Source organism: Nicotiana sylvestris, chromosome 3, assembly GCF_000393655.2.
Source record: "Nicotiana sylvestris chromosome 3, ASM39365v2, whole genome shotgun sequence".
NCBI lineage: Eukaryota > Viridiplantae > Streptophyta > Magnoliopsida > Solanales > Solanaceae > Nicotiana > Nicotiana sylvestris.
Window position 1 is genome coordinate 208004434 of NC_091059.1, and position 13850 is coordinate 208018283.

Here is a 13850-nt window from a genome sequence, read left to right on the forward strand (position 1 = left end):
ACAGACAACCTATTTTCCAAAAAAAATCCTTTTTTTTACAAACAATATAACAGCCTATTTTTCGAACCAAAAAAACAACCTTTTTTTTTCGCTCTTTTTCTTTTTCTTTTTTAGTAAAACAAACCAAAAATAAAACTTTTTTTTTCCAGAGTTCCGACAGTACTTGGGCATTGTTTTCTTTTTCAAAACCATTAGTTAACTCTCCAACTGTTATTTTTCTCTTTTTCTTAATTTTCTAACATTCCCGAAATTCAAAAAAACCGGTCAACATCCAGGCCAGAGCAAATAAATGCACAGAAAACAATTAGGATGCATCAGGATGGTCTTTCCGTTTCAGGTTGCTAGCCCTAGACAGACCCAACCCCTGTGTTGAGTCCCCTAAGTCAAAATGCACATGAAGCAAACAAACGTTCCTACTAGGGATCTGACATGAGGCTGAGTTATTCTAGGTTCAAAACCTGGGTGTTTGTTCTAGACCTGGCTTACCCGAGCGGACAACTCAAGCCGAGGAGGAGGCGACAGTCCGGGAATACAGAAGCTTCACCGGCTTTGCGACTTATCCAAACCTCGTTCTAAATTGGGACTTGACACTAGACAGAAAAGAAGTCGTAAACCGTACACCCTTCTTCACAATTCAGAAGACTCAGATAGGAGATGGGTTTCTGCACAGTTTATATACAGTTCACAAAATATCAAAGCAGTAAAAGCAGTTAGTTAGCACAGTATGCACAGATCATGTAACAAAATCTGATAAAGCTGAATACAACAATTATTCCAAGCTCGAATTCTGAACCCTGAACCAGAGATTCTGGGTTACAGATTCCCCAGCAGAGTCGCCAGAGCTGTCACACCTCCTTTTTCCGCCCCCGCCCCGCCCCCCGCGAGGGGCGAAGGAGTTTTTCCAATTAAAGGACAATCGAAACGGGATTTGTTTATTTATTTCAGAGTCGCCACTTGGGAGATTTAGGGTGTCCCAAGTCACCAATTTAATCCCGAATCGAGGAAAAGAATGACTCTGTTTAACAGTCCGCGAACCAGAAATCCGGATAAGGAATTCTGTTAACACGGGAGAAGGTGTTAGGCATTCCCGAGTTCCGTGGTTCTAGCACGGTCGCTCAACTGTTGCGTTTAGCTATTATCTGATTTTTACATGAATAACCTATGTGCTGATTCTGCTTTTTATTGCTTTTACATATACATATTTATTCGAGAGAGTGAACGCCATTTAAAGTATGTTGTCGGATTGCGCCGCATCACATGAACCCGCAATCTTAGGCATACTCTATTCAACGTCTTAGGATTTGGATTCGGGCCACATAAAATGCCCACCCATATTTAGGAATGTAATTTACAAAAGCCGCGCCTAAAGATTCTAGCGCGTTATTATCTTTTGGGAGGGCCGTGAAATTCGCTAAACGGCCCTTCCCGACTTCTAAAAAAATTCTTAAACCTTTACTGAGGGTCCTGCAATTTTTTTTTTTTATTATTATTTTTTTTGTTTTTATTTGACGAAGCTCATCTCATTTATTTATTAATTTATTTTTTAAAAGGAAAGTAACTACATTTCTATTTTTATTTGTCTCTAAATAAAGAAAAATCCTGGTTAGTTACATGCTAAAAAAAACCGTAACTTATTTAATTAACAGATTACAACAGAGGCCGACGAAAATTATACTTGAACTTGTAAAAATGGAAAATTGTTCCGCGCCTTATTCCATAAGCTAATATTACTAAAAATGGAATCATGTATAAAAAAACGTACAAGATTGACTAACGTTACTACAATTAGCCATTTTTAACTGTGGTGAAGTTAACTAAATGATCAAAGCTATAGACTAATTCATTAACCCTAATGGATTCGTAATTTAACTATACTAAATGCTTATTGAAATTACTCTACATTAGTGTAAGTATACTTAATTATTAATACATAAAATTATCGACTACGACCTTTATTTATTTATTTACTTCTATTATTATTATTGGAGCTATAATGTTGACATTACCCAACCACCTTACATTTACACTTTTATCAAGTCCACAATCTATCTATGTGAGATTATTTGTAACATGAATTAATGCCAATACTGATGAGAGTATAATCACTTAAGAGGACTAATGGAAATTAGTTTTAACCATCTAAACGAAATACTAATCGGGTTTTGACTAAGTACTCTATCTCGTTTATGGACTACTTGAATATATGCATGGAAACAAACAACTAACTAGAGATATGCTACTTATCGTGATTTACCCCATTAATCTAATAAAATCGAAAGGTTCATGTTATATCAGCGCATGACCATTTACACGATTCCTTCTCTTTTCAATCCAATTATACAAAAAAAAAACAGTTCATAAAGAAAAAAAGAAAAAAACTAAATAGACCAGATTGTCTACTATCTACTTTATTGAAGCAGTTGGATTTTAATGCTGCATTTCAATTTCAAAGCTTTATCACTACAAGATTCGAATGTGTACCTGGAATTCGAATTACAAATAGAGAAAAGAGGTCAGGAGCAACAATGTACAACAGTAGCACAGCAACAGAATCCCACAGCAAATAACAACAACAAAACCAGCAATAACCAATGTAACAATGGTCAGAACCAAACTGAAAACCCCAGAAAGCCTGACTGAAAATCAGTAGTACTAAACGCAATCCACAGAGGCAGTAACAAAGTTCTGATTTCAGCAGTAAAGAAAAGAACTTCACTTTCAGTTTTTAGCTCTCAAAGACTGATTTTTAATTCTGAAAAATTAGCCTATCTCTCACTTTTAAGTTCTGAAAATTTCTGTTCTCTCAATTTCCAGTCCTCTATCTCTATATCAACTCCTCCTATTTATAGGCTAGAACTAAACATTATTTATTCAAAGTTTTTCACTTTCAGCTTGTATATTCCCTCCCATGTGCATCTATGCACTTTTATCATTAATCCCATGCTTATTTTCTGATTTTTCCACCTTTAAAGATACCAGACATGGTGTATTCTGCACTACTAATTCCCTTTTCATTAAATAATTCATTAATTTTAATTATACACTGAATATTCAACTGGCAGACTACTAACACTAAACATTTTAAATCTTTTAACACACAAAAATACCCCTGAAAATCCCCTATTATTATTGCCTTGCCCTCACTCTTAGCAATCTGTATTTAAACCTCTCTGATTTACAACTACACCAAATCACTACACAGCTACAACCAATCCTTAAGTCAAATTCACACAAATGATTCAAGCATCAAAACAGACCAACGAAGTGATTCATGTTGTATTCGTCCAAACAAAGCAGTCATAAACTAACTATTCAACGAAGTTGTTCAAATCGAATTTAGCTTATAACGCACACTCAAACAAACAGAAGAAAAACCTTGACCAAATAAAAGGTCTTGAAGAAGAAGAAGAGCTAATGAACAAGACAAAAATTACAAAATAACACTTTAAACAAAGAATCAATAATCCGAAAAATAAAATGAACAAAACAAGATTACAAACAACACTTAGAACCAAAAACCATAACAGAAAAGTAGACCAAATGAACTAAATAATCTTAAAAAAAAAATCTGAAACTTGAACAAACCCAAGTCGAAACTCGGATTTGAACTATTGGAGGTCGAACGGACTGTGGTGGATTAGCATGGAGGGACGAGGGTGGTCGCCGGTTTTAGGCAGTCATGGTCGTTGTTTGGGGTGGTATTGACGACGGGAAACGAGGGAGAAGGTTGTTGCTGTGGCTGTTCCCGGTTGACGAAGCAGCAGCAGAAGCAACGCACGAATGGTTTGGTGTCCGTTGCTTTCTCTGTCCGGCAGCTATGGAGGTTCGACGGTCGGAGTTCGGGCTGGTTATGGAGAGGTTTTGAGGGGGGTGACGATGAAGAAGCAAGTGGCGAGATCGTTTGGACAGAAAGAAGAAAAAGCAATGGCCTCCCTCCAGAAGTCCTGGACTGTTTCCTTTTTTTCTTCATTTCAAACGAAGAAAAAGGTCCACAGTCCTTCCCATTTTTTGGTTTTAAAAGTTTTTCTCCCTTTCTTTCACGTTCTCTCTCCTCTCTTTTTTTCCAAAAATTTTCAGCCCTCTTCTCCTTCCAAAAGTTTTTGCTTTTTCAAACTTTTCTTCTAAAATTTCTCAATCCCCCCCCCTCTCTTCACGTTTTGTCCCCCCTTTTCAAACTTTTCCCACCTTTTTTCCTTTTCAAAAGTTTTTTGCTTTTTTTTTTTCATTTTTCAAACCCCCCCTTCTTTTCACGTTATGTCCCCCCCCTTTCAAAAATTTCAGCCTTTTAAAATTTTCCTCCCCCATGTGTTTTGTCCTTGTTCAAAGGACATGGACCCCACGTGTGTAGGGGTCCAAGACATGTGTCCCCCATGCGCGGTGGGGTTCCCCGTGTGTGGTGTTCCGTCCGTGTTCCCCACGCGTGTCCCCCATGTGTGGTGGGCTCGGATTATTATGGGCTAAGTCCGAAAATTAGGCCTAAAAACGGGTAGTTTGAACCCAAATATTATTCTTTTACCCGGACCCGAGAATAAAACACGATGTTATTCAATTAATCCTATGCAAACAAAATAACTACAAAAATAAGACTAACTTTTAAAACAAAACTATTTCTTTTTTTTTTGTTAGTATTTTTTCAAGATTAAAATAGCTACAAAGCATAAATAAAACTATTTTTGTCATTTTCGTTTTTATATAAAGATAAAATATAAAGTACTATTTTTTTGTATTTTTCCAGATTAAAATTGCTACAAAACGTTAATAACTTTTTTTTTTGGTAATTTTCGAAATTATACAACGATAAAAATATAAAGTACTATTTCTATATTTTTAAGTTTAAAATGACTACAAACATTAATAAATCTACATTTTTTATAATTTTCGAAATTATATAAAGTATAAAAAATAAGGTACTATTTTTTGTATTTTTTCAAGTTTATGAGAAATACATAAACTAAAATTTACATATATATTTTTTGTAATTTTTCTTTTGCGACGAAATAAGGTAAAATAGTCAAAATAGCTATATTAGACTTAATTCAAATATTAACGTTTTGTAGCCCTCTTTTTTTCTTTCTTTTTTTCTTATTTTTGATAAAACTAAAATTCTAAATTGAGCTACAAACTAAATTAACTCCAAAAATACTAATTAAACTCCTAACAAAAATTATCATACACAATTAAACACCAATTAAAATAAAATTGCATAATTTGACATTAAATGCTAACAATGCAAAATATTCCTATTTTTGTGACTTTCATTTTTTTGTAAAACAAACTTAATTAAATACTAAATGAAAATGTGATATATTTTATATTTTTATTAATTAAAACAAATAAACATGCACTCATAAAAATACAAATAATTATACAAAAATACCACAAAAATAACAAAAATTGCACACAAAGGAAAATTGTTTTATTTTGAATTTTTGGGAGTAATTCTTTCATAGGGCAAAAATCACGTGCTTACAACTACGTTTGACCTGATTCCTCAAAAAGGATACGTAGGCGCCTCATGGCTCGGTCATAGTGTAACAAAAATAAAAATCCCCAAGCAAGAAATTGGGGCAAAAGTTGTGTTTGTAATTTTGGAAAGGAAGTTTGATTCCAAGAGTTGTAATGTTTTACCCATCAAAATTATTTTGAACCTTTTGATACCCTTTTTCTTTTAGCCATACACAAAAACCCACATTGATGTCTAAAAAAGACCTCCCGATCAGTATCCGAGAAGTGCCAAGTCATGCAAATGGAAGTCGGGAATAACACTCTGATCCCCAGCAGAGAAGAGGGTCATAAGCTGGAAATGAATTGATAGCCGAAAGAATCCCCAGCAGAGAGAGTCATATCGGTAACACTCCAATCCCCAGCTAGAAGAAATAAAATAAAATGAGAGAGTCTTATCGGTGAAAACCTCCACAGGCCAGCGGTCCACATGGTTTCAAGATAAAAGAATGGGTGATTTGGTAACTCGCGAAGACTGAAGGGTGAGTAAGAGTGGTGAATGGTCTGAGTGGGTACGGGGCAAGTGACGTACAAGGGTTTCAGAGAATAAATTAAGTCAGTCATAATTAGCAAGAAGTCTATCAAGTCATTCTAAAATATTGGAACCCAGTTTTCTTTTATTAGTCCAAGTATATTTGTTGCCTTTATAGCCAAGGTCTACTAAGTTACAGTAATTAATACAGTCCGCAAAGTTTTAATAACACGGACACCAAAATTTTCAGTGGAGTGTAATATTTCGTTAAGTAATCCCCAATGAGCCAGAGTCCCTTGCAATGATCGAATAAACACATGAGATTTTATCATAAATAATAGTCAGCTAGCATAATAAGGACTAGCATAAATTGCAGAAAATAACCACTGTCACACCTCCTTTTGGCCCGCGCCCGCAGGGGCGCAGAGGGAGTTTTTCCAATTAAAGGACAATCGAAACGGGATTTATTATTTAATTCAGAGTCGCCACTTGGGAGATTTATGGTGTCCCAAGTCACCGGTTGAATCCCGAATCGAGGAAAAGATTGACTCTGTATTACAGTCCGCGTGCCAGAAATCCGGATAAGGAATTCTGTTAACCCGAGAGAAGGTGTTAGGCATTCCTGAGTTCCGTGGTTCTAGCACAGTCTTTCAACTGTCGTATTTGGCTTATTTATCTGATTTTAATACATTTTTGAACCTATGTACCAATTTTAACCTTGAACCGCTTTTATCATTTATTATTATTTTAAAAGAGAATTGCAACGTTATTAAAATACGTTTTGAACCACGACACATCAATGCACCCATGATTTTGGACACGTTTTAACATCGTTGAGATTTGGATTTGGGTCGCATAAATGCGCACCCGAGTTTAGGGAAATAATGTTATTAAAGGCGCGCCTAAAGCGACTTGTGTATTATTATTTTGGGTAAAGCCGTGAAATTTTGCTAAACGGCCCATCCAAAATCTAAGTAATTTTACCAACACGTATAGAGGGCCCCGTAGCTTGTGTACTTTTGTTTGTCGAGGCTCGTCTCATTCATTATTTTTAAAGGAATTTGCAACGTCGTGAAAATGCATCTCGAACCACGTCACAATCAATGTACTCGTGATTAGCAACACATTTCGACTCCGTTGGGATTTGAATTTGGGTCACATAAATGTGCACCCGAGTTTAAGAAAGTAAATTATTAAAAGCGCGTCTGAAATGACTAGCGCGTTGTTATCTTTGGGGAGGGCCATGAAACTCACTAAGCGGTCCCTCCCGAATTCTAAATGTTTCATTTTTAACCATTTATTAAGGGCCCCGCAATTTATATATTTTTTGTTCGACGAGGCTCATCTTATTTATTATTTAAAAAGGCAAATCTAAAAGCGACTATGATTTGCTATTTCTAATTGTCTCTAACAATAAAAGAAAAAATCCTAATTAATTTGTTATTGGACCAAATGATAATTCTGCACCACAGTCTAGCCATCGGGCTCCAGGATAAGCCCAACAAAGAGAAATTACATCCAGGTTTGTGCCCCAGAATTGGCCAGTCGCAGACCTTGGCCCAGGTCCAAACGTAAAGGGAATTAAAACTGGACCTGGGCCCGCGTCAGAGGAGCTGAAGCTCAAACTGCCGGAAACAGGCCGCTGGGCCTTGATCTTTGTACCAAGCAAGCTTAATTCAAGTAAAACGAATCCTACTGAAGTTGCTTCAAGTTATTCCATGTACCCTCTATAATTTGTAACAAGTAAGAACAAGGTACACCTACTCAAATTAGCAAGCATTGGTCATTTTGATTCCAATTTTAAGCTTGGGTTATGCCTAACTAATGTATTACCACAATATTCCGAAGGCAATAGAGTGATTAACGACTGAGTTGAGCTATCAAACACACTTCACCAATTTAAGTACATATTCCCTGATCCTAAGCCCAAATCACTGGTGTCAAAACTAAAGTGCTACACTTACTAAATCAATTACTAGGCCCGATTTTAACATTGTCATGATCTACATTCTGGTTTCAAAGCCAATCTTAAGTGGTAATGAATAATTATCACATGAATTCAAGATACACTACCCTAAAACTACTATTCAGAATGAACAAATTCTAATTCAAATTTAACAGTCCAATATCGCTCAAAGTCCAGGTTATTACACATCAAATCTGATTTGCCTCAAACAATATACACGCTAACTAACATTTATCTAGCTATCAGTGTACGACACAAAGAGAACATGAGCATGCTGATCTCATTTCTATTTCAACAGCTACATCAAGGTAATTTTGAGGCGTGTACCTGGGATATACAACAATGAAGAAGGAGCAGTCAATAGTAGCAAACAACAGGCATAATAACAGATTTGGAGTTCAAACAGCCACGAACACAACCAGTTCAGCCCAGAACACACAGCAGAAATAACACCCAGCACAAGCAGTCCAAAACCCAGGAGTGAGACCAGAAAATACCAAGCAATTCACAGACAGGAACAGAATGTATTCAGAAATGAGACAGGAGAATAGATTTTCTGATTTCTGTTCTTCAAATTCTCAAATAAAGACACTCAGAACCTCAATTAAACAGTAACAAACTGATTCTGATTTTCAGTAGTAAAGAAGACCTCACTTTTTCAGTATTTAGCTCTCAACCTATTGAACTCTTTAGAGTAAAAACTCAGCTTGTATTTCACTGTTAAACTCTGAATTTCTGATGTCAAAATCCAGCCTAGACTCTCTGAAAAAAACTGATTTTTCCTCTCCAAAAAAAACCAGCCATTTTTCTATCTTGAATGACCCTATTTATAACCCAAAAATAGGCATGTTATCTCTGCCTTGAAACCATCAGATTCTAACTGCCCATCCCCCATTGAATCCCATTACTTAATGTCTTCTTGTTTGAAGTTATTTTGTTCCCCACACTTGCATGCCTTGTTCCCCATTGTTTCAATCAAAACTATGGGTTATTATAATATTCCTATTGACTCCCATACTATCATGTTATGTTCCCCATTGATATTAAACTAATGGTATCTATTATCCACTGAACAGACCCTTAAGTTAGTCCACTTGCAGACCTGTTAAATCCCAAAATTACCCCTTTAACCCCTGTGTATTACTGCCCTACCCTAAACCTCTTAATATGATGGTAGAACTCTGATCACTAAAGTACTACAGCTATAACCAATTCACAACCAAATTAAAACAATGATTCAATCAGAATTGAAGCAGTATGAATCCAATTATTATCAGGTTATTCTAACATTCAAGCATGTAAAACTAATCGACGACACTTATCCAATCGACTACATGAATTACAACACATACAATCAATAGAAAATAATCAGAATCGAACAGGCACACAGGTGGTTCGAGTCGCATTGATAGAAACATGGATTTATAATAAAACTTAACTAGTCGATGGAGCTAATTTGAATCGATTATATAGTTTATTATATACTCGACCATGACCAGAAAAAGTTCGACCAGAAAAAGTTCGACCAAATAAAAGGTCTTTGAAGAAGGACAGAATCAATCGACAAAAGAAAAATTGAAAAATCAATAAAACTAAACTAAACAAATAAACAGATACAAACAAATACAAAATATAACAAACAGAAAAGGAAAAATACCTCAAGAACTCGGAAACTGGACGACCCTGACTTGGACTCTGACTCGGACTCTTTGAGGTCGAACGGACCTTAATCGAGTGTTCTCAACTGAGAACACTTTGACTAAGGTCGATTAGACCTCAAATCATCCTTTAATTTGGACAGATTTCAACCTTTGGTTTTCTAGGGTTCTTGGGGGTTCGAAAGGTTCTGGTCTGATTCGAACCAAACCAACGGTGGTTTGGTGACGATGGAGGTCAAAGAGATGTCCGGTGTGAGTTTGGGACTGGTTGGGGTAGGTTTAGGTTCTTCAATCGAAGATTCGAGAATCTGGAGGTTGATTCGAGGCAAACGGTTAGCGGATCTGTAACGAGGGTGGTCATATGGCTTAGGGGTGTTAATTTGGTGACCGGCAGCGTTGTTGCCGCCGGGTTTCAGGCGGAGGTGTAACAATGGCGGCTAGGGTTTGGGTCTAGTCCGTCTCTGAGCTTGAGAAAGACGATGGGGTGAGGGGGGTTTGGTTTAGGGCGTGGGGTAAGGGATTAGGGTTATATACGGGAAGGGGAGTTTGATCTTGGCCGTTGGATCAATCACGATCAACGGCCTAGATCATTTTACTGATAGGAAACGACATCGTTTGGTTTAAGTGGGGGGTTGGCTGGATCCGGGTAATGGGTCGAGTTTGGGAACGAGTAAGGGAGATTGAATCTCAACCGTTGGATTTAATCCAACGGCCTTGATTAAGAGTGACCAAACGACGTCGTTTTAAGACGTCTCTGGCCAGGCCAACTGGACCTGGCAAATGGGTGATTTGGGCCTGATTTTTTGGTCCAAAATAATGGCACAATCCGATTTTCACTCTTTTCTTCTTTTCTTTCATTTTCCTTTTAATTCCTAAATACCAAAATTCATAAAATAAATTGTAAAAACAAAATTAACTTAGAAAATACTAATTGACCTTTGACAATAAATATCGCACCAAAATAAAATATTAATTACGAACAAAATCGGGCACTTGGACACTAAATGCCAAAAATACAAAAAATATGCATTTGTTTGTGATTTTCTTTATTTTAAAACCAAACTATGGTTAATTAATTCCTAATTGTAAAAATAAAAATCCGAAGGGCACATGCAACGCATTTTTTTTTGGGAGTAGTTCTCATAGGGCAAAAATCACGTGCTCACAGCTGCCCCTCTTTGTCGGGAAACACGAAGAGTTTTCGTGCAAAGATAAAGTGAGTGGATACGAGCGATTTTTTCCCGTTCGGCTGCTCCGTGTGAAGCATTTTTTGAAAGATTTGACCGAACCTCTGCTTCAAAGGTTTCCTACATATCCCCGGCTAAAAGGGAATCAGGTCAATGTAGTTCGGGAAGTTTCGGTAACTGGGACTACCATGAAGCTATAATTTTGCTGTTACTACTGCTGCATGCTGTTACTACTGCTTTCCGACCTCCTTATTACACCGTGCTAAAAAGAAGACAAGAAGCTAGACTAAACTAGGGATTACAACATCTTATTTATCTTCAAACTTGCTCTTGTAGCCTTCCTTCTGATTTTTGCAGCGGAATTTATGCTGGGGATACTTTGTTGTAACCCTCCACTTTATTGACTCTTGACTTGAAATTGAGTGTAATCCTCTGTTCTACAGGCGGGCTCCTGACTTCATTTTGAAATGTACTCCTCTGTTCTACAGGCGGGCTCCTGACTCCAACTTGACTTTAAAAGATAATACGGCCTCCATTCTCCAGGCGGGCTCCTGACTTCAACAGCAATTTAAAGATAATGCAGCCTCCATTCTCCAGGCGAGCTCCTGACTCCAACATCAACTATTTCTCCAGAATATAACACTTTCATTCTCCAGGCGGACTCCTGACCTCAACAATTTCTTAAAAATATAACACCTCCATTCTCCAGGCGGGTTCCTGACCTCAACAATTTCTTTAAAAACATAACACCTCCATTCTCCAGGGCTTCTGACTTCAACAACTTCTTAAAAATATAACACTTCCATTCTCCAGGCGGGCTCCTGACTTCGACTACAACTCAAAATATAACACCTCAATTCTCCAGGCGGGCTCCTGACTCATTTAACTTAAAATATTACAACCTCCATTCTACAGGCGGGCTCCTGACTTCATCAACTTCAAATATAACAACCTCCGTTCTAACAGGCGGGCTTCTGACTTCTTCAACTTAAAACATAACAACCTCTATTCTACAGGCAGGCTCCTGACTTCATCAACTTCAAATATAACAACCTCCGTTCTAACAGGCGGGCTCCTGACTTCTTCAACTTAAAACATAACAACCTCCGTTCTACAGGCGGGCTCCTGACTTCTTCAACTTAAAATATAACAACCTCCGTTCTACAGGCGGGCTCCTGACTCCTTTAACTTAAAATATGACAACCTCCGTTCTATAGGCGGGCTCCTGACTCCTTTAACTTAAAATATGACAACCTCCATTCTACAGGCGGGCTCCTGACTTTATCAACTTAAAATATAACAACCTCCGTTTTATAGGCAGGCTCCTGACTACTTTAACTTAAAATATGATAACCTCCGTTCTGCAGGCGGGCTCCTGACTTCATCAAATTCAAAGATAACAACCTCCGTTCTAACAGGCGGGCTCCTGACTTCTTCAACTTAAAACATAACAACCTCCGTTCTACAAGCGGGCTCCTGACTTCATCAACTTCAAAGATAACAACCTCCGTTCTAACAGGCAGGCTCCTGACTTCTTCAACTTAAAACATAACAACCTCCGTTCTACAGGCGGGCTCCTGACTTCATCAACTTCAAATATAACCACCTCCGTTCTAACAGGCGAGCTCCTGACTTCTTCAACTTAAAATATAACAACCTCCGTTCTACAGGCGGGTTCCTGACTTCAACTACAACTTAAAGATATAGCACCTTCATTCTCCAAGCGGGCTCCTGACTTCAACAACGACTTGAAAATATAACACCTCTATTCTCCAGGCGGGCTCCTGACTTCTACTACAACTTAAAAGATAATACCTCCATTCTCCAGGCGGGCTCCTGACTTCGACTACAACTTGAAAATATAACAACCTCCATTCTCCAGGCGGGCTCCTAACTTCAACAACTTCTTAAAAATATAACACCTCCATTCTCCAGGCGGGCTCCTGACTTCAACTATTTCTTAAAATATACGTTTTATTGTTGTTGTTCCTTCCTGCTTCCTGAACCATTTTCCTTCTAACTTGAAATTATCTTCTTTCAGAACTGCTTCCCTCAAAACGGGTATTTCATCCCTCTGAAAACTGTTGGGGATAACACTGGTGTTTTATTCAAAAATATGTTATTTTCCTCCTTCAAAGACTACTTCCCTTAAAGTTGATGCTTTCCTTCCACTGGAACGACTTCCCTTAAGACTTGTGTTATCTTCCTTTAAAAATTACTTCCTTTAAAACTTGTTTGGCCCTTCTTCCAAAAACTGCTGGGGATACCATTTCTCCCCAAACTTGTGTTATCTTACTTCTTCCCAGTTTGACATCTTTCTTGTATCATGATGTCTTTTCATCATCTATAACATTTCATGTCCCTGCTTCAAATCAAAGAAATTTTTTTGTTAGTTTAAAACGTGGTGAATGGTCGTGCCACTCCTGCTGGGGATGGTTTTCTCTTTCTCCTTTCCCAGCTTTGTGTTCCATTACATTACCAACTTGCTGGGGATGAGATTATTTGTTGGGGATGATATTCCTGTTGGCGATCATATTCCTGCTGGAGATGGTTTCCCCCCTCTTCTTTCCCTGCTCCGTGTTATCCGACCCTCTTGGAACTTGGTCGATAATCTGTCAGGGATGCTCTTGTTTCTTGACGATTCTTTATTCACCAATTGTTGCTTCCCACTTTTCTCCGTACTCTCCTCGAAATCCTAAACCAATCCATCATTTGGTCTTGCAACGAATGTCTCTCTCGTTCCATTGCATTATCTTGGCAACTGGTAATAAGCTCTGAAAATCCTTTTCAAAACAAACTGCTGGGGAGATAAAGTCTTTAAAAAAATGATGAATCCAAGAAAATAAGAGAAGAATAGTTTTCTGAAAAATGTCGGGGAGAAGAAAAAGAAAAGAGCTTATCTGAATGGTACAACCGATCCTAATGATCACTTCGTGTATTTTGGATTAACCAACCCAATATATTTATATCAATCAATCTTTCTAATGGCCTTACTTTGTTGGGGATATGTAAGCGCCCAATTCTTTTGTCGACTCAACATCTTTGCACTGCTTGATGCCTCGACG